The following is a 19875-nucleotide window of genomic DNA, read 5'->3' as shown; positions in this document are numbered from 1 at the left end:
CAGGTATAAGGGGTCCAACGGGGAGCTGTCTGGAAGCTGCCTGATCTGCAGGGAGATGGCTTTAAAACTCTGGCTAAGAAGCTTCAGGGCTTCCCTTGTGGCTCAGATGGGAAAGAGTCTGCCTGCAATGCAGGAGACATGGGTTCAATCCCTGGGTTGGGAAGATCTCCTGGACAAGGAAATGGCAACCCACTCCGGTATTCTTGCTTGGAGAATCCCGTGGATGGAGGAGCCTAGCAGGCCATCGTCCACGGGGTCGCAGAGAGGTGCACACGGCTTGGTAACTAAACAGCTGCAAAGAAGCCTGAGCTAGAAGCAGAGTTCAGGGCTGGGCGCCTAAGGAAGTGCGTGGAAGGCGGGGGGCCCTGCTCCTGGCAGCTTCCCTGCAGCTAGAGGTTGTTAAACTAGCTTCTACAGCCCCCAACAACGGAGGGTTCCAGAGGTATAACGCTATACAAAAACCATGTCACCATCTGAATTAAGAGCCACCCAACCAAGGAGTGTGTGGCAGAGCTCCCCGTGAATGTGCATGTCCTACAGCTTTTATTGTTTAATGAGGCCTGGAGGAAATGGGCTGACTGTGTTGAAAGACTCGGTGACTAGTTAGTTACAAAGGAAGCACACGTTAGTAAAGAGAAATGTATACATATGTCCATGACTTATGGTTATTTTGCGAATGCTTTTGAGAAGAGACCCTCTGGGTCTAACAGTTGCGTCATCCCTCGACAAACAGTGAGAGGCTGAGGGCGAGAGCAACCAAATAGGGCCTCGGCTGGGAGGACAGGCTTCCTCTGGATGTAGACTCTAGGCTGGAATATGGCAGGGAGAGCTGATTAAACACGCATCATCCGAGCAACGTGTTTCATGGGATCACGGGATCCAGCATCAGGGACCATGGTGGCTTTGTGGTCCAGGGTGGAGTGCTCACTGCAGACCCTGGTGATGATCGCTTCGGGGGCAGCCCACCCAAGAACCCACCACACAGGCTGAGCGGGACCTCGCCCCATGGTGAACTGGTAAGGGCTCCCTGGCTCTCCTCACCGGCCCTGTGCTCACCCCAGCCCTTCTCCCCCATGACAGCCCTGCTGACCCGTCAGCTCACTGTCAGCAGCAAAGCAGTCTGGTGGTCTTCGTGGGGACCCCAGGACCAGAGGTGGTCAGAGGGACAAAGGGCCTTGGGGGGAGCGCCTGTAACGTTCAACACCTCTGCCTGGGAGGTCAGACATCTGCCTGTCTCTCCGCGCCATTCATTCATTCACTCTCTCATTCGGTCAACAAATGAAATGAACATTCACCACACGGCGTGTATTCTGTTGGACACTCAAAATGACCACCCCAGACGTCTACTCCCGAGAAGCTGGTAGGAGGAAACACATTGACACAAACTTGTGCCAGAAGCTTGTATGACTTAGGTTTGGAAACAAATTTTAAATTCCAAATATTGACAAGACTGACGAAAGCTCTGGGCCTTGGCATCACATACCTCTTAAAAAACTGAAGATACTTTGTCAACAGTAACAGTAGCAGTGATAAGGAAAGTTGGCAATTATAAAGCTATGCAGCTTCTAGAACCTCACGCCCACATGACATCACTCACTGGCTGTGACCACAGGGCAGTCCTGAGAGGTGGACACTGTCGCCTCTGCTTGCAGAGCAGGGCCAGGCCTGCAGAGACGGTGTGAGGGGGTGGGGCCAAGGCTGGAACCCCACTCCCTCCCCCTGCATTAAACTTGGCTCATCTCCCCTCCCAGATGCACTCTGCCAGACTGTTGACATGCACAGTCACCGCTGGCTGCTTTTCAAAAGGGATATTCCACTAATAGATGAACCACAGGATGCCTTCTGAAACGTGACTAGGACTTTATCACAAAAAGGGAAAAATTGATTTGTTAGTAAATATTATACAGCAGAGAAAGCATAGGAAATACGAAGAAAGAAAGGGCAAAACAAGAAAGAAAAACACTGTAAAGGAAAGAAGGGTCTATTGAGCATAAAGTGCTAGGCCCTTGAATATTTCATTCTATCTTTGCCCTGCATAACAAATATGGATTAAAAAAAAAAAGCCAGAATGAGGGAAAACATAAGGTTGATGAAGGCAAAGTCAGACCTGGAAAACATGGAACACAGATACGCAGGTGGTGAGCTGAATGAATGAAGATGTAAATCTGGTTTAGAACTCGCAGCCACGGTGGAAGAAGCCTGATCAGTCCCAAGGTCCTCACTGCCCAAGGGGAGAAGAGATTGTAGGGGTTCGGAGAAGGAAATCCACCCCAGAGAAAAGCCTAGGTGGGCTCCATACACGCAGCTTCAGGTGAGTAATCATTAGGATTTCTGGGTGACTTAGCATGCCTGGCTGCAAGCTCTCCTTTAATTCTTATCACAGTCCCATCATAATGGGGATTTCCGCCCCCCTGCCCCACTATTTTGCAGGTGAGAAAACTACAGCTCAGAGAGGTTCCACGTGTCTTCCCAGATCACTCAGGTCGCAGGCAACAGTGGTGGGATTCTAGCTGTGTCCAAAGCTGTGCTTTTAGTCCCAGTTTGTTGCCTGACTTAGTGGCCAGGGTCTCAACCATGTTGCTCTTTCAAGGCAGTCGTGGGTTTCATAAGCCTATTCCCTTGATGAAACTTCAGAGAATAGCTCTAAAATGTACTTCCAAGAAAAAGCAATTTTGTCTGGGGCCATGGAGGTGGGTCCGCTCAAGTGCACAGCACTTTTTTTGGTGGTCTGGCCATCTCTGTTTTGTGCATAAATCTATTGACCTCTCCAGCTCTCAATAAAACCAAAGTAATGCTGTTTGCTCCCAACTAGTCCCTCAGTTAGGAAAAATGGAAGTCATGTGAACAAAGCATGGTCAGCAACTTGGAAGAAAGTACTAATAAAGTAAAAGTCAGAGTCAATAAACCATATCAAAATATAATTGAGTTGTGGCTGTCCATTTTCAAACTCAAGGGGAAAAAAATGTTCCTTTCTTGATATTTTCTTACTTCAAAAAAAGAGAAAAAAAAAGACATTGAGCTTACATTTCTGGTGTACAGGACAAAAACATACTCCATTTTCTAAGCTGAATTCTGCTCCTTATAAACATTTAGGTGAGATTCAGTAAGACTGCTCAGGAGTCAATTTCAAAGGCAAAGTGTCAACAAGACACCTCCATCGTGGGCTTGAGGTCCAATCTGACACTGCCATGCCTTGACGAAAGTACCGTGTGGGCCAGCAGCTTCCAGCTCCCTTACTTCATGCTGAGTTTTTTACTGGGCAAGGGACTGAGTGTTGGGCACTCAGCTGGGCTGTGCTTTGGACAGATTGCTAGAGCAGGTGATCAGAGAGTTAAGTCTGTCCCTTTCTCCCCCACAATCTGTTCCATGTACGACAGTTAGCTCAGAATAAGATAGTACTGAGCCAAGAGGAGTCCAGGATGATGGTGAAACATGATAAACTAAAGATCCTACTGCAACATACTCCTAGATTCGCAAATAACACTTGAAAACATTGATAGCTGAGTAGATTATGAAAGCAAGGGGAAATCTCCAAGTGCAAAAAAAAAAAAAAAAACACCTGTAATAATATGTGTCTAGAACTTGTGCTGCCCAGAGGAGGGAGCAGAATCAGCTATTGTAACCCAGAGTTCAGATTTTAATGTCTACCTGAGAACAGGAGTTGGAGGCTTTGGTCCACATGAAGCAAGAAACTGGACTTGAAATTCCCACACAAAGCTCAAGGGCTGCATCCCTGACTCGAGAGTAGGCTAGGAAATGCTGCAGATCTTCAAGCTGAGACGTCAGCGCAAAACTGGTCCTGGGATGATGCTGCCTGTAGGGTCCCTAGACTGCCTGGCAGAAGACAGTGCAGAACAGCCCTGGAGGAAACGGGGGCCTTGCAGGGTCACTTCAGGAAAGGCCCCAGTGAACATAATCTCAGTTGGGAAACACAGAGCACGTGAGGAGGCGGCCCAGAACATGCCAGTCACCAGGCAAAACACAGAAGAATCAGTGTCCTGAGAATTCCAAACACAAGAACAATCCAAAAAGTGTTTCTAGTGATTAAAAGTTAAACATTTAAAAATACTTAAAGACATACAAGATATGAAAGAACATTATAAATGATAGCAGATCTGAAAAAACCCAACAGGTTAATAGAAAATGTATAGAAATAAAAATATAGTTATAACTTTAAAATGAGTGGAAGGGCTAAACAATAGACTAGATACAACTGAATGCAGAATTAAAAAAACAGGAAGACAGACGTGTGGAACTATTTAGAACGAAGCAGGGAAGTACAGAGGCTTCCCTGGTGGCTCAGACGGTAAAGAATCTGCCTGCAATGTGGGAGACCTGGGTTCGATCCCTGGGTTGGGAAGATCCCCTGGAGGAGGGCCTAGCAACCCACTCCAGGATTCGTGCCTGGAGAATCCCATGGACAGAGGCTCCTGGTGGCTGGAGTGCATGGGGTCACAAAGAGTTGGGCACGACTGAGCGACTAAGCACAGCACAACAGGGAGGGAAGCACAGAAATGAAAATCCTGGAGGATGTAAGAACAATCAGATGAATGCAAGTCCCAGCAGAAGAACAGAGGACAACATCTGAGAAGATAATGGCTGGGGAATTTCCAGAAATAATGAACTCCTCAGACTCAGGAAGCACAGTAAGTTCTGAATGGGATTTAAAAAAAACTCTGCCCTAAGCACATGGTAATGCAACTGCAGAACAATTAAGACCAAGAGATGCCCTTCATAGCAGCTAGAGAGGAAAAGGAGAAAACTTGCAAAGGAGCAGTTAAAGACACGCGAGACTTCTCAGTGGCTCCAAAGAAGTCAGGAGGCGACGGAATAATATCAACAAAATGTGGACCTATACAGTTACACTCAGCTAAGCTGTTATTCTGGAATAATGGCAAAATAAAAACATTTTCAAAGTGAGACAAAATGACAAAAGTTACCACTCAACACCTGCAATGAAAGCCCTATGAATGGTATCATTCAGGAAGAAAACCAAACTCAAAAAGAAGTGAGCAGCAATCATAGGATGGATGGCTTAGATCACAGAGGAGTGAAAAGCAGGCTCACTCTCCAGCAGAGCTGCTGACAGCGGCTGGTCTCAGAGGCCCCCCTTTTTCGGGGGCGGTCTCCATCTGGGATGCTCTTCCAGATGCCCTCAGTTGGGGTAAATAACTCAGGAAAGCTGACTTTCTGTTTTGGTTGTTACCATCAGCTCCGGGCTTCCCACAGAACCTCACCACTCGCGAAACACGTGGTGAGTCAGGCCAGCAGAGGGACTGAGAGACCTGCTCTCATTCTGGCAAGTTCCTGACTCTCTCTGAGCCTAGCGATCGACACCGTTAAGTAGGGCTAATAAAACACAGGCTTCCCAGGTGGGTCAGTGGTTTAAAAAAAAAAAAAAATCTGTCTGCCAGTGTAGGAGACGCCAGAGACGCAGGTTCTATCCCTGGGTTGGGAAGATCCCTTGGAGGAGGAAATGGCCACCCACTCCAGTATTCCTGCCTGGAGAATCCCATGCACAGAGGAGCCTGGGGGGCTGCAGTCCACAGGGGCACAAAGAGTCGGACACGACTGGGCAACTGATAACCCAACACAAATAGACTTATGAGATAAAATGAACACTCAATAAAAGATAGCATTTACTATAGTTAGTATTAGCATTATAAGCCTTGGTAATTAATTTGTTTAATGAGCAGGGCATACATTTATTTAGGTTAATAAAAAGTTATGTGTCCCCTGATTTACTTAAAAAGAAAACAAACAAGGGCATTGACTTTAGTTGTGATGTGCTGGGCGCCAGGCGCTCAGCTGCGTCCGTTCACCCTCGAGCCGTCCCGGGCCGTGAGCACCCCCACCGGCCCACAGCTGAGCAGCCTCTCCATCAGCACCTCGGGGGCGTGGCTTCAGTCTGGACCACCCACTCGTACAAACTGTAGGGAAGAGGCTGGTGGGTCTCTCTCCGAAACACTGGGGCAACTGTGCTCGACTTGGAAGACATATCCCGGTTGGTTCTGTTTTTTTAAAAACCACTCTCTGCAGTTACTTCGGGGCATAGGAAAAATCAAAACACGGCAGAGAGAAGTGCCAGGTCTGCGGCGCCCTTTTCGGCAGACTGGACGCAGCCATGAAATTCACGTGCACGTTAACACGGGGAGGCGGCGCCCAGGTTACAGACGGCCGAGTGCCGTGGCCGATCATTTCACGGTCCACTAAAATAGGCTCATGCACTCGGCCTGCAGGTGTGGACCCAGGTCTGTTCCAACGACAAAAACAGCAACTCACGAAACACGGCCAAGTGTCCATCAGAAGAGCTGCAGAGGGATCTCGCATCTGTGGACAGATGCGGGCAGCGCTCTGAGCTGGGATGGAGGCCCCGTGTAATCCTGGGTCCCTGAGCACAACACCAGAGGGAGCCCCCTTCTTCCCCCTCAAGAGAGGGCCCCCCCCCAAAGCAGAGCCCCTCTGACCACCTGCTTTTTCCAGTGTTTGTGGGAGTGGCTGATTCATAACGTTTTCATGCCTGCATTTTCTCTATCTCGTTCTCTCCGGCCCGCCTCCTGTCCCCAAATCAAAACAGAAGGGAATTTAGGGTGCTGAGGGTCTCACCAAGGAGACCCTGAGAGCTCAGGATCATGTGCTGAGTCTGGGAGCCCAAGGGGCTGGATGGCTCCCCACCTCGCTGCCATGCCAGCTGGGAAAGAGTCTGTAGGGACCTGGCGGGGCCTACAGGTGTAGGCCCGTAGTGGGGTGTCAGGAGACCCGGGACCCCGAAGCGTAGCCCTTCCCTAAATACCCAGGTAAGCACCTTCTTGTTTCTGGGCCTCAGTTCCTGCCCAGAACCTCTGGCTGTTCTAATCATGAGTGTCCCAGGGCGTTCCGTGTCAACCTCCGGTGAAGGACAGAGAAAAGCAGGGACCCCGGGCCAAGCAGGCTTCTAAGCCACCAGGACCCCCAGCGCCCCGCGCTGGTGCACGCACTCTGGCCACAGTAATTGCTGGTGACAAGTGGGCAGACCCTGGGCTGGGCGATGCGGCTGGGGGAGGCGTCTGCAGCCAGACTTGACTACAGCCGCTCTGAGGAAGGAGCTGCAAAGCTGCTAATTGGATTCGGCAAGTTGCTGAGTCACTGTCGGGCGAGATCAAGTCTCTGCGGAGACAGGAGGCCCGGCCTGTCAGCGGCTGAGAACATCTCCTTTGTGATGAAAAAAGGACAGGGGTGTGCAGAGTGGCGCCTGGGAGGAGCTCTCACGGTTTGTGAGGAGCAATTAAAATCTAGCAGGCCACAGTTAGAAAGCACCCACCACCACCTCATTTTGCCATTTGTCTTTTAATTAAATACACCCTGGGACTTAGCTTTAGTGCAGAGATTTCGATGGGGATGCAGTAGAAACCACGGAGCTGGAGCCCGATGTGCTGGCTGCCATGTTTTCTTGGAGGAGGAGGGTGGGGAGAAGCAGAAGTGTTTTGTGTGAGTCGCAGCCCGCCCCCTCCCGGGACCTCTGCACAGCAGAGCAAAGGAATCAGTCGAGCCTGACCCTTCACGAAACCACCTCCTCCCAGATAGGAGTGAGTGTGTGTGTGTGTGTGCACGCGTGCATGCATGTGCACTCCGTCGTGTCTGACTCTTGCAACCCCATGCACTGTAGCCCTCCAGGCTCCTCTGTCCATGGGATTCTCCAGGCAAGAATACTGGGGTGCCCTCCTCCAGGGGATCTTCCCAACCCAGGGATGGAACCTGCGTCTCCAATCTGTTGCATTGGCAGGCGGGTTCTTTACCACTAGCGCCACTTGGGAAGCCCATTACTAGTAACGGTCATCTCTTAAATGATCTTGTCTTCCTTCCAGGCAGGAAGAGGATGTCACCAAGAAGCCCCTCCATCAGCAAGGTGCCCGTCAGCAGGCCCACAGCCCACCAGGGCTCACAGAATCCTTGCCTTTCTCTTCCCTCCTCCTTCCCATCCAAGGCTGAGCCCAGCATGGCGATGGCTGTGCCCTTGCCCTCAAAGTCCGGGGACCTCCCCTCTGTGTGCCCCATTCACAAATTCCTACTCATTCCTCAGGTTTCTGCTTGGAAGCTCCTCCCTTGAGACGTGCTCCCTGGCGTCGCTGTGCTGGGGGTTGTGACACCCGTCGCTTGTCTGTGCACGGCCCCCCGGTGCCCCCACAGGGCCGGGTTCCTTGCCGAGTGCCGGCACCGGTATGATGCTTGGTCCGTAGCAGCAGCTCAGCAGACACTTGCCGAATGGCAGACAGCAGATGCCCTGGGGGCGGAGGCCCGCAGCCTCCTGACCACGCCCCAGCCCCACCAGCCAAGTCAGGCTGCAGCCTCGAGGCCGGAGCCCTTCCCTGAAGACCCGGCCTGACTCAGTGCTGTCCTCAAAGAGCTCTGGTTTGAAAAAATTAAGAGTGCTGGGCCACGCACCTTCCTTGGCTGGGGACTCTGAGTGGCTGGAATTCACGCCCAGGACCCAGAAAGCCGCCGTCTGGAACCGCACCAAGTGTGCATGGATGGCCGGCGGGCAGACAGGGACCCGCGCGGTCAAATAGAAACCGGATACCACTGGTGTGGAAGACGAGTGCGTGCGTGCATGTGTGTGCATGCGTGTGTGTGTGTGTGTGTTCCCTCGGTGGTGCCATTGTCTCTGCTGCAAGGGTGGGCCTGACTTCTAGAAGAAAGCCTGCTCGGCTCTGGGCTGCCCTCCGCAGTGAAACAGACAACTACCCGCTGGCTGCCTGGGAGTTTAAACAGCAAATATTACAGATTACATAGTAATTAAAATAATGAAAGCACTCATCAGAGCTGAAAGACATTTCTTTTTTTTGTCTTTTTAAACTGAAGACGAAGTAAGGGTTAACATCTGAACCGGAGACACACATCCTGACGGATCTGCTCCTAATTGCAGGGCAGGCCAGCTGGAGCCTGGGCCACATCACAGGCTTCAGGGCTCCTTTCAAGGGTGAGCCGCTCCCAGGGTTCCCCTCTGACTCCACCACACAGGGTCATAGAGGGCTCCCTTTGGTATAAAAGACCCCTTGATTTATTTCTTCTCTTATGGCAGCGATGGACATTCTGTGCTTTCTTCAAACAGGTCTTTTTATTCCACTGTCTTTGAGAAAAGCTAATAAAGAATCAATTACAAGAGATATACACAAATAGAAACTGGTATTTATCTAGGCGGGATGTCTGCTGAAAAGTAAGAGAGACCATTAAACCACAGGCACACACAGTGGAGCACGTCTACATAAGATCTCCTGCCGCAGACGTGAGCACGTCTGCTCTCAAAGGAAAGGCTCATCCCTTCCCGACGGAAGGGAAAAGGGCGCGGGGCGAGGCTGGCAGGGGAGCAGTCATCTCACGGCCCCAAGAGCCCTGGACCCGCTCCTAACTTAGGATTTCCAGGAAATCGCTGGGGAGGCCATTTTTTCCCCTAAGAATTTGGCATCACATGAGCTAGAATGTAGAACAGGGCTAATAATAACTTCATCATCACTGTTGCCTTGATTCAGAACTTTGTTTTATTTTTTTTTTTAACGGCTCTGTTCTAGGATACCATCTTGTGGGTCTATTTGTGGGTGTTAATTGTGGCATAAACGTTACAGATCATGACATAAACACCACTGCTTTTCCTGAAGAGTGCCAGACGCTGCAGATGAAGGTAACGGAGTGACTAGGCCGGGGAGAATGACCAAGATCACCATGACCAGTTCTTTGTCACCAGCGCTTGAAGGCAAAAGGAGACAGCGGCGGCAGAGGATGAGACGGTTGGATGGCATCACGGACACAATGGACATGATCCTGAGCCAACTCTGGGAGAGAGTGGACAGAGGAGCCTGGCATGCTACAGTCCATGGGGTTGCAGAAAGTCAGACACGACTTAGTGACTGAACATCATCACCACCACCAATGTTTAATGACCAGATCCAGACAGATCCCAACTGGGATGGTCTCCTTACGACTATTCATCATACTGTACATCTGTGTGGTCCACACTTTTCTGCACGTGTCTTGATTTAGCAATAAAAAGGTAAAGCGTTTTCATGTGCTGCCCATCTAGAGGGTTCTGTGCAGAAATCACAGCACCTGCCTGGAACTCCTGGGGCCACCTCTGGAGGAGTCACTGAGTGCCCACGCTGAGCACAGCATGGAAATGGAGAGGTTCCTCTCGCCCCTGGAAAAGGGAGCATCTTTCCAACAGAAAGCCCATCGGGAGGTGGGAGCGGATGGGGACCCCTGGGAAGGAGAGGAGGCTTAGGACTCAGACAGAACCAGGTTTGCATCCAAGTTCTGCCACTTCGTGGCCACGTGCCCTGGTGAAGCTACTTAAGCCCCCAAAGCCTGTGCATCTCACCTGTTGACAGAGACTTTAAGAGTGGCTCTCGCAGAGCACGGTTGTCATGTTGACTCAGTGCCACACGGGTCCAGCCTGCCAGCACAGGGCTGGCCATGAGGACCACAGTCCCCAGGGCAAAGGGACTCAGAGCACACAGCAAGCGCGGGGTCAGGCTGTCCTGGTAAGAGTGGGGCGGGCCAGAGGGCTGGCCTTAGCCAGTCTGGTTCCTCTGCCTCTTGCTCAGCCCTGCTCTTCCCTCAGCCCCAGACTGCGGTCCCCAGGCCAGGAAAGCATGGTCTGGGGTGTCCCTCAGGAGTGTCCCTTCCGCTGCCTCCCACCCTCCACTACAGGTCGCGGGCCCCAGGTGGGCCACTGCCCACGTGAAGCTGCTCCCTGCCACTTTTGGTGCCGGGAGCTGACTGGTCAGAAGGAAGAGATGAAACGGCCGTCAGCAGCTGAGAGCAGCCGGCTGGGCTCAGTGCCCAGACGTAAGCGTGGCAGGATGGCGAGGAGAGATGCGCGCATACACGGGACGCTCCCAGCAGGGATCAGCCCTCGAGGAACGGAGTCCACTATCGCTGGCAGTGGCCTACATGACAGATATTTATTCAATGCTTCCTGATAAATACATTGGTTTTTCACTTCCTCAAAGGAGAGGGAGACGGCCGGCTTCAGGCTCAGCATGATTTCAGAAGCCGCTTTCTCAGCCTCCACTCACCCCCTCTTCCAGCTCCTCCAGACCGTGGCACCTACCAACAATGACTCCGACCCAAACTCCCTAACTCGGAGGCAACCTCAGCGCAGCAAGGGTGAGCTTTCGGCCACGGCATCAGAAACACGGTTTTGTTCTGAGAGAGGTTTGTCACTGATCAAATGCTCCCATGAAACTTTGACAGGGTCATTAGACAGCATGGCTTTCACCTTCCAATATTCAAGCTGTTTGTACAGTGGCGAAGACACAACAGAACCAGGGGCCATCGCCTTTCAGCCACCGTAGGAAAGCTGATGCGTGAGCTTGGGCCCATCTGCTGCCCCCCGGGCCTGTGGTCAGCATCCCCCACAGGGGCCGTCGCTGGGGGCTTTGGTGTCGGGGTTGGGATGGATGGAAGGAGGCCTCCACGGTTCCCTATGTGGCAGAGCAGTTTGCAGGGTGATCGCCACTCATCAGACGGTCCCGTCAAGAGAGCTTCAGAGATGAGTGACAGGGAGGTTCAAGGGCACACAAGTGGCTATTGGGTAAGACACTGGATCGCTGAGGAACTGCCCTCGGGTTCCCAAGAGGCTGCATTATAGCTGGGAGCGTCTGCAGAGCTCAGACGACTAGACCCGGCCTACAGGGCGGCGAACTCAGGATTCTACTCGTCTCTCGAGTCACATACCGTGTTCCCGCCCCGTAATCTAACACACACCCCCAGCCTGAGCACACACAGACACACGCACACCTGCAGGCACCTCGCGGGACATCAGGCACAAGCGTGATTTCTCTTTGTAGCTCTGGGACCCATCTCTCTAAGGGATCTGAGCTTCTCTCCCCATCTCCTTCATGGACCGTGATGCTTCTGTTTCAAGAAACCTTTGTGGGACAGGACGTTTACCTGTTTACAATACTATTCTCAGGTCCCTTTTCCTGGTTTTCAGTACCCTCAAACGCATCTTCTTCTTTGCAGACACTTAAAAAGTGAGAGGCAAGCAGGGAAGAGGAAGTGGTGAAGGTTATGGAGGGTAAGAAGAGGCACTCAACCAGCTGAACAAGGCCGGACACAAAACAAAACAACCAAAGGAAAATTCTGCCAGACGAAAACCAAGAGGAAACTTTGTACTGACCAAAAAAAAAAAAAAATCTCCAACTCTTCCAAAGGCTTCCACCAGCAAAGTTCACTGGACTTCATGCTTAGATGGTTAGGCATATAATGAGAACAAGTGAAATGTACTAAATAAAAATCGACCTGCTACAGTTTTTGAGAACTGCCATCTCTTTTCCCCACTTGGCCCTTAGAATAAGTGACTTGGTTCTTCATTAGAAGCTATGTTTAGAATCAAAGGGATGAGAGATCCGGGGAGGCATCAATGCAGGAAGAAGGCACAAAGGCAGAGGTGGGTGATGATCAAAGACCACACTGCGGGGGGGAACAGCTGTGCTACCAGGGTCTGTGGGAAAGGAGCCCAGTCGCTCCGTGAGCATCTTGGTAACAGATCCCAGGAGGAGATTCAGGGTTTGGCAGACCTGGAGTTCCAGGCACACTTTGGGGAAAAGCTCACTCCCATGGGCTCCTTCATCTTAGAACTGGAAGAGGTGGGGTTGTCTTTCCCAAGGCCGCATGGACACAAAAACTTCAGAGGAACAAGATGGTAACCAAGGCTGAGTTTAGAAATGGACACAGAGGAGATGTCCCGGGGACCTGGGGACCCGGAGTCCCTGCGACCAGATAGAGGTCAGTTCTTAAGGCCGCTGTCTGGGAGGCGAAGGGCGAGGGAGGGAGGGAGTGGGGGCCCCAGGGTCGCCGCTGGGCGGTGTCCAAGCCTCAAGGCTTCACCTGTATGATGAGGTGAGTACTCTGTACAGCTGTTGAGAGGATAAACACAGTTGGAAGTGGCTGGGCCAGAAGTCAGGATTCTTGAGTGTTTACTTTTTTGATTTGTGCACAGATCTCAAGGGCATCATGCTGAGTGAGAAGAGCCAATCATGAAAGGTCATATACTGAGTGATTCCATTCCTGTAATATTCTTAAAATGACAAAATTATAGAGATGAAAAATGGCAGCAATATAGAGATGAGTGGTGGCAAGGGGCAGGGTGGTGCGTGGAGGAGAGGGTGTGACTATAAAGAGGACACAGGCGAGCGGGTTTTCGTGACGGCATCATTCGGCAGGAGACCGGGCAGTGCTCACACTGGTCTGCACACACATCACACATGTGCACACACACCGTACCCTCTGCTCAGCTCCTCAGGGGGCCATCGTATAGCTATCTTTCAACAGAATAAAGGCCTGTGCAGCACCCTGGATGGACCTAGAGATTATCATTCTAAGAGCAGTGAGTCAGGCAAAGATAGATACCATACAATATCGCGTACAGGTAGACTCTAAACTATGACACAGATGAACTTACCTACGACACAGAAACAGCTCCACAGACACGAGAACAGACTTATGGCTGCCAGTGGGGAGGGGGTGGGGAAGGGCAGACTGGGACTTTGGGATGAGCAGATGCAAATTACATATAGGCTGATAAGCAACAAGGTCCTTCTGTGGAGCACAGGTAACTAAATTCCATATCCTATGATAAACCATAGTGGAAAACTATGAAAAAGTATATATATATATATATATGGGTATGTGTGTGTGTGTGTGTGTGTGTGTGTGTACAACTGAACCACTTTGTTATACAACAGAAGCAACATTGTAAGTCAATTATATTTCAATAAAAAATAAATTACAGTGATCTTTCCAACAACCGCAGAGCCCTAACGTCCTCAACATTGGAGATTCCTGAGCTAGAGGTGAGGGTTCTCGCCCGCGTCTTATCGCTCTCTTTTACGGTGAGGCCATCTTTCACTGCATCTAAATCCAGGCACCAGAGTGCTTAAAACCACACTGAGCTAGTACGGAGAGAGAACCAGAAGCCGCACAGCCCGCCCTGCTTCCCAGTGTGTTAGACTCCGATGGCTCAAGGTTGCCTGGGTTGTCGATGGTCCCCGAGCAGGGCAGAAGAATGGAGATACGTGTCAGCGCCACACACTGTCCCACAGGCCTCGGGGCTGATGCCCTGAGACTCTGCACCGAGGGCCAGTTGACCCGCGGCCGTGGCTGATGGCTGCTCTATCAGTGCCCATGCCGCACTGGCTGCTCAATGTTAGAACGTGACCCCTAGGTCTCACAAGACTGTATTATCTATTCTAGACGATGAGAACCGAAAACAAAAAGCAAAACAAGTGCACAACACTCTGATGAAAGTTTTACACTTTTAGGAGTCTTGAAACTTGAAATTTTTTTTTTCTAAATGCAGGGACCTGTGATGAGTATTTTGAATTTAACTGTTGGAAAGGAATCTGTGACTAGCTTCGTGACTTGTAAGTAACTCTTCTTGCTGTTACCATATGGTGTTTCCTTTAATAAAAACATTTTGCAGAAATAATGATAAAAAAAATCACTTTAAGCTTTTAAAAAAGTTAGATGTTTCTGGCAATAAAAACATTCCTTGTGATTATGTAGATAACTTTGTATCTGATAAACAGGAAAGATTCTGTTCTCCTCGTCACTTCTAAGTAAAAATGATGTGTTGCTCTGTGTCATTCATTCTGAGACAATTTCTGAACATCTTCTTATTCATTGAGCTCTCCCTAGATTTCAGGAATGTACATTCGAGGATCCTGTTCTGCTCACGTAGGATCTCATTTCCTTTGACTTTTCGCAACAGAACAACATACTCTGTATCTGCAGAGCTCACAGCCACAACTGTGTCAATTCTGATGAGTTCAGCGTCATGCTGCACAAAAAGCTGACCTGGCTTCAAGGCGTTCAACATTTCCAGAGGCCCAAGGCAAGGGGACAAACCTAGACAGTGTATTATAAAGCACAGACATCGCTTTGCTAACAAACGTCTATATATGGTCAAAGCTATGGTCTTTCCAGTAGTCATGTGCGGGTGTGAGAGCTGGGCCATAGAGAAGGCTGAGTGCCAAAGGATTGATGCTTTTGAACTGTGGTGCTAGAGAAGACTCTTGAGAGTCCCTTGGACTGTAAGGAAATCAAACCAGCCCATCCTAAAGGAAGTCAATCCTGAATATTCATCAGAAGGACTGATGCTGAAGCTCCGATACTTTGGCCACCTGATATGAAAAGCTGACACTGGAAAAGACCCTGATCCTGGGAAAGATTGAGGGCAGGAGGAGAAGGGGCGACGGAGGATGAGATGGTTGGATGGCATCACTGACTCAATGGACGCGAGTTTGAGCAAACTCCGGGAGACGGTGAAGGACAGGGAGGCCTGGCGTGCTGCAGTCCATGGGGTCACAAAGAGTCAGACATGACTGAGGGACTGAACAGCAACAAAGGCCAAAGGAGCAGTCAAGGAAGCCGAGGGGTCAGGACCCCTTTTCCTTCTGCCCCACCAGCCTTCACAAGTTACAGTCACAAGGTGGCTGCTCCGCCCCAGGCCTCATTGCAGACGGAGGGTAGTAAAAGGCCGCAGGGACATACTGGGCAAAAGCCTTCTGGAAACCGCATCCAGAAACTTCCGCATATTGTTATTGGTCAGAACTGGGTTGCATGGTCACTGCTAGGCCAAGAATGAGAGAGCTGCGGATGCGGGTCAGGACAGCCAAGCAGCGTCACCTCCCACTTGCACTACTGCAGAAAGGGTGGGGAGTCGTCTTCCTTCCTGTAGGATCTTATTTCTGAAGTGTGTTCTATTTCTTGCTTCCTCCATGGCCTTCCAGAATCCCTGGGAGAATGCTTCTCAGTGCATATATAAGAGGCTCTGGTTGCTCAAGTTTCCTTATAAGAAGCTAGTGAATATGTGATCTTCCTTCACAAGAGCTTGATTGTGTTGCTAATGAGTGGTAGCTAGGAGGTTTGATTTCATTTCCTTACATTAATTCACAGGGCAAAGTGAAAGTAGAGTGGGTTTAAATCAATGTCTTCACCCCGAGTCATCGGGCTTAGTGTGGAGGGAGGGAAGAAACAGCCCACGTACCAATGGGAATCGTACAGACAGGAACGAGAAGAGAGAGACGGAGTACACATTACTGTATTTATACATCACAGAAATCCAGCAGTGGATTGCTTTGCTGTGCATTTTACCATCACTCTTTTTTTTGCCTCCTCTTACACTTTAATAAGGAATCAGACATAAATCCTAGGTCTTCCTAAGAATGCCTGGTGCCTGTTTTGACAAGGTTCATATACAAGAAACATAAACAAATTTTCCCGTACCATGGAGTTCATTATTAATTTTACTCATTACGGTCCATGAAAAATCAAATGCCCAAGTGGCTGAGCATGAGGTGGGCAGATACGCTCTCCTTATACCAGAAAATCTGTAAGAAGGAAGAGAAATGATTAGGCATGCCTACGTGCACTACCCGCTTTATTGAAACTTGAACCTGAGTTGTCGCCTCCTGACAAATCTGTACACTGTGTGGATGTAGCTGCAAACCTACCCTACCTGGAACCTGACCGAAATTCCCTGACCAATCATAAGTGATACCGAAGTTCCCTGACCAATCACAGGTGACACCTGGGCGGCAACAGACTCACACACAGATCTCCATCTTTCTGCACTACCATCACTCTCAGACAACACTCCCCTCTGGACTGAATGACGGAGATTCTAGCAGCTTTGACAGCTTGAAATAAATAAGAGCTGAATTCATGCTGCTTTATAATTAAGGATCTGTGCTCATCTCTGTCACAAACATCCAAGGGTCTGTTTGCTCTTGTTGTTTAGCTGCTAAGTCACGTCTGACTCTTTGCGACCCCATGGATGCGCAGCCTGCCAGGCTCCTCTGTCCATGGGATTTCCCAGGCAAGAATACTGGAGTGTGTTACCATTTTATACAGTAAACAAATAAACCTTGAGGCTAAATTGACAATATGTTTCTAGCTTTTGTTTCAACACAATTATTATCAGTTGGGCTTTCTGCATTTTAGTATAATCCATCAACTATAAAATCCACAGGTCCAGCTGATGAGTCTTGGAATAAATGTGGACTGAATGTTCTACGAGGATGCTTGGCCCACGGGGTTGGCCTTCATAGAAAGAAAAGTCAGTGGCTGGGAAAAACCCCATGCTTTTGGAACAACACTCCATCCCCACTTTTTAGGCCACGGTCGTACAAAGGTTAAAGAAAACGTGCCATGAATCTCCCTGCTATAATCTGAAATGGGTCAGGGCTCACTTAAGACTGGAAACTGGAACCCACGTGACCGACACAGCTTCAATTTCCTCTGCTGAAAACCAAATCCCATTTTCACTGGTGGGTATTCCATTCATCTCTGCTTTTTTGGTTTTTTAATTACATCACAGAAAGTGCTACTGCAAGTTCCTCCCTCAGTAACGACAGCATTATTCATCAAGAAGCTTTTAATTCTATGCAGTAGTCGCTGCTCTTCAAAAATATGATTTCAATCTCTGCAGAGGCAGAAGGGTATGATTTTTTGACCCGAGGGTTAATTATCTGCAAATAAGTTAAAAATCGCACAAAACCTCATCCTGGGAAAAGGGAATCCAGGCCCAACCTTTCAGGCTCCCTGTCTTGCTGTTAGAGGGTGTGGTATGCAGCTGGCTGGGCAACCATACCTGGAAGGTCCCTCGTCTGTCCTGCCAACCTCCGCCCCGCCAGTGAGGGTGGCAGGGCCTCCATCTGGGCTTATCTTCAGAGCCCAGGATCAGCACACAGGAGGAACTTGATAAACGTTTGCAGAAGTGACCTGAATTTAAGGGACAGTGAGTGGAGGTATAGGCTTTGAAATATTCGTTTAAAAAAAAAAAAAAAGTGTCTAAAAAGGCCGTATTTCTGAACAAAGATAAGGAGAGAAAAAGAGAGGAGACTCACTGGGGGCCGTCCAGGGACTGGTGACGGGGCTGAGGGGCCTGGTCGTCCCGCGGGAGGGAAGGGGGACCCATGGGGCCCTGTCTCTCCCCTCCCCCCCAGGCCTCCAGGAACGCCCGCTCCTCCCCCCAGCTTCTCAAGCTCTCTCAGCCCGAGACTCACTTATTCATTTATTTTAATTTGGAAGCTTTTCTGAACACAAGTACACCTGATGCTGGAACCAGGGGAGGAGTGGGCTGGAGGGAGACGAGCCCTTGATACCTGACACCAGGGGCCGCGTACCCGCTCTCGCACGGCCCAGCAGGAACCCATCCGACACCCAGTGCCTCTCGGGGCTGAACTCCGGGTGGTCCCTGCCCTCCGAGGCACCCGGTGCTGACTGGTGAGTTGCGCTCTTTACGTGGCTTCGGGTCCAGCACGTGACTGGAAGGATGCTCGTGGAGAAGCCATGCAGAGCGGGCAGAGGGCAGAGTGTGGGTGAGGCTGGAACCCCAGGCGCACGCGCTCCACGGGCGGACTCCACCAGCCCATCTCGGGGATGGGGGCGCAGGACCCCGGGAGGAGGGCAGGAGCGGGGTCGCTGAGGGTCTGCAGGGCCGGCCCCGCTCCCGCCCAGAGGACACAGGACCTGGGACGCCATCAGTCACGCTGGGGCCCGGAGAAGGGTCAGGTCCCCACCACACTAGTGAAGGCTGAGGCCCGAGAGGGACCCGGGAAGCCCATTCTCATGATTTTCAGTTATTAATGAGAAAGGATGCCTGAGAAGACAGACACCAAACAGTGCGCCCTGGATCGAAAGCTCCCTGGCCTCGGATGGATTTCACTGCAAAGGGGCTGTGAGCTCCAGGTACACGTCACTTCCGGTCTGCTCCCCACCCCACCCCGACACAACACGACCCACGAGGGACGGACGTGCAGGAGATCAGGGCAGGACGGGGGAAGCTGGTCATTAAAATCAGGCTCTACGTGCGGGAGGACTGAGCTGAGGGCAGGGGTGAAGGGGGCGCACATGGGATCCATACATAAAACACAGAGGGGGCTGCAGGCGGGGGCGGGGCCTGCAAAGGGGAGGAGGGAGGCGCAGGATGGAGGAAGGGAACACGGACAGGGAGCCCCCGGCCTCTGGGCGGTGCTCCGTCCCACAAGGGCGGCTGGCATTCTGGATTTGCTTAAATGCCCCAGGCGTGTCAGCTGACCGTCGGGCATGCTCAGCCCGCGGGGGCAGGCGAGGGCGGTGTTCTTGGGCCACCCTGCAGGGACCCAGATCCGCGGAGCAGCTGTGTGACGTGGGGCAAGTGAGTCAGCCTCGCTGGGCTTCCGTTTCCCCCTCTACCTCCGGGGGCTGCGAGATCTGAGTGAAGCTCGGGGACCATAAACACATGATGAAGAGACTAACTCCTCGGTGAGGGGGGTCAGTTACCGGGAACGAGGGGACCGTTCGCCGAGACTGGAGAAGCCGGGCTGGGCTCCTGACCGCCGAGGCCGCCCACCCTGGTCTGACGCGCCCTCTGCCCCATCCCCGCCTGTCAGGCCCGCCTGAGAAGGCACAGCCCACCCACCTTCCGCCCTGACACTCGCTCCTGTCTCTCAGCCTCCGGGATGCTGCGCTCTAGGAATCTCACCGTCTCTGACCTGCTGCTTCCTGGGCCCCTCGCCTCCCCGTCCCCCAAGCCCTCACCTGCTCCCACGTCGCCCTGGGCAGGTGAACCAGTGAAAAAGCAACATGCAGATCTAAGAGCCAAGAATGACGCTCCTGTTGGAAAGGGGAGGGGGCTGCCCTGCCACGGTTCCGGGGGTGGGGGCGGGCAGTGGTTCCTACCGGGGGAATGCATCTGCAGATGCTGCAGCCTGTCACAGCCTGGTGGGAGGCAGTGTGCAATGTCCCTGGCACCTAGTGGGTGGACACCCTCCAGAGCACCAGCCAGCCCCACAGTAAAGAATGATCTGGTCTAAATGTCAGCACCTCTGAGGCTGAGAAGACTGGCTTTAGGCT

General features: G+C 51.3%; 1 protein-coding gene and 1 long non-coding RNA gene across 4 annotated transcripts in view; one reads left to right on the top strand and one right to left on the bottom strand.

Moving 5' to 3' along the window:
- The window catches only part of FARS2 (phenylalanyl-tRNA synthetase 2, mitochondrial), a 311692-nt gene that overhangs the window by 8940 nt on the left and 282877 nt on the right, over positions 1 to 19875 (bottom strand). The window lies entirely within an intron of this gene.
- LOC129645395 (uncharacterized) lies at positions 9825 to 12144 on the top strand. Its single transcript, XR_008711306.1, has 3 exons — positions 9825 to 10024; positions 10681 to 11139; positions 11998 to 12144. It is a non-coding gene; the product is annotated as an uncharacterized LOC129645395 (long non-coding RNA).

This window comes from Bubalus kerabau, chromosome 3, assembly GCF_029407905.1.
Source record: "Bubalus kerabau isolate K-KA32 ecotype Philippines breed swamp buffalo chromosome 3, PCC_UOA_SB_1v2, whole genome shotgun sequence".
NCBI classification, from domain to species: Eukaryota; Metazoa; Chordata; class Mammalia; order Artiodactyla; family Bovidae; genus Bubalus; species Bubalus kerabau.
Note: the sequence above shows the minus strand (reverse complement) of the source record. Positions and strands in the feature narration are given on the sequence as shown.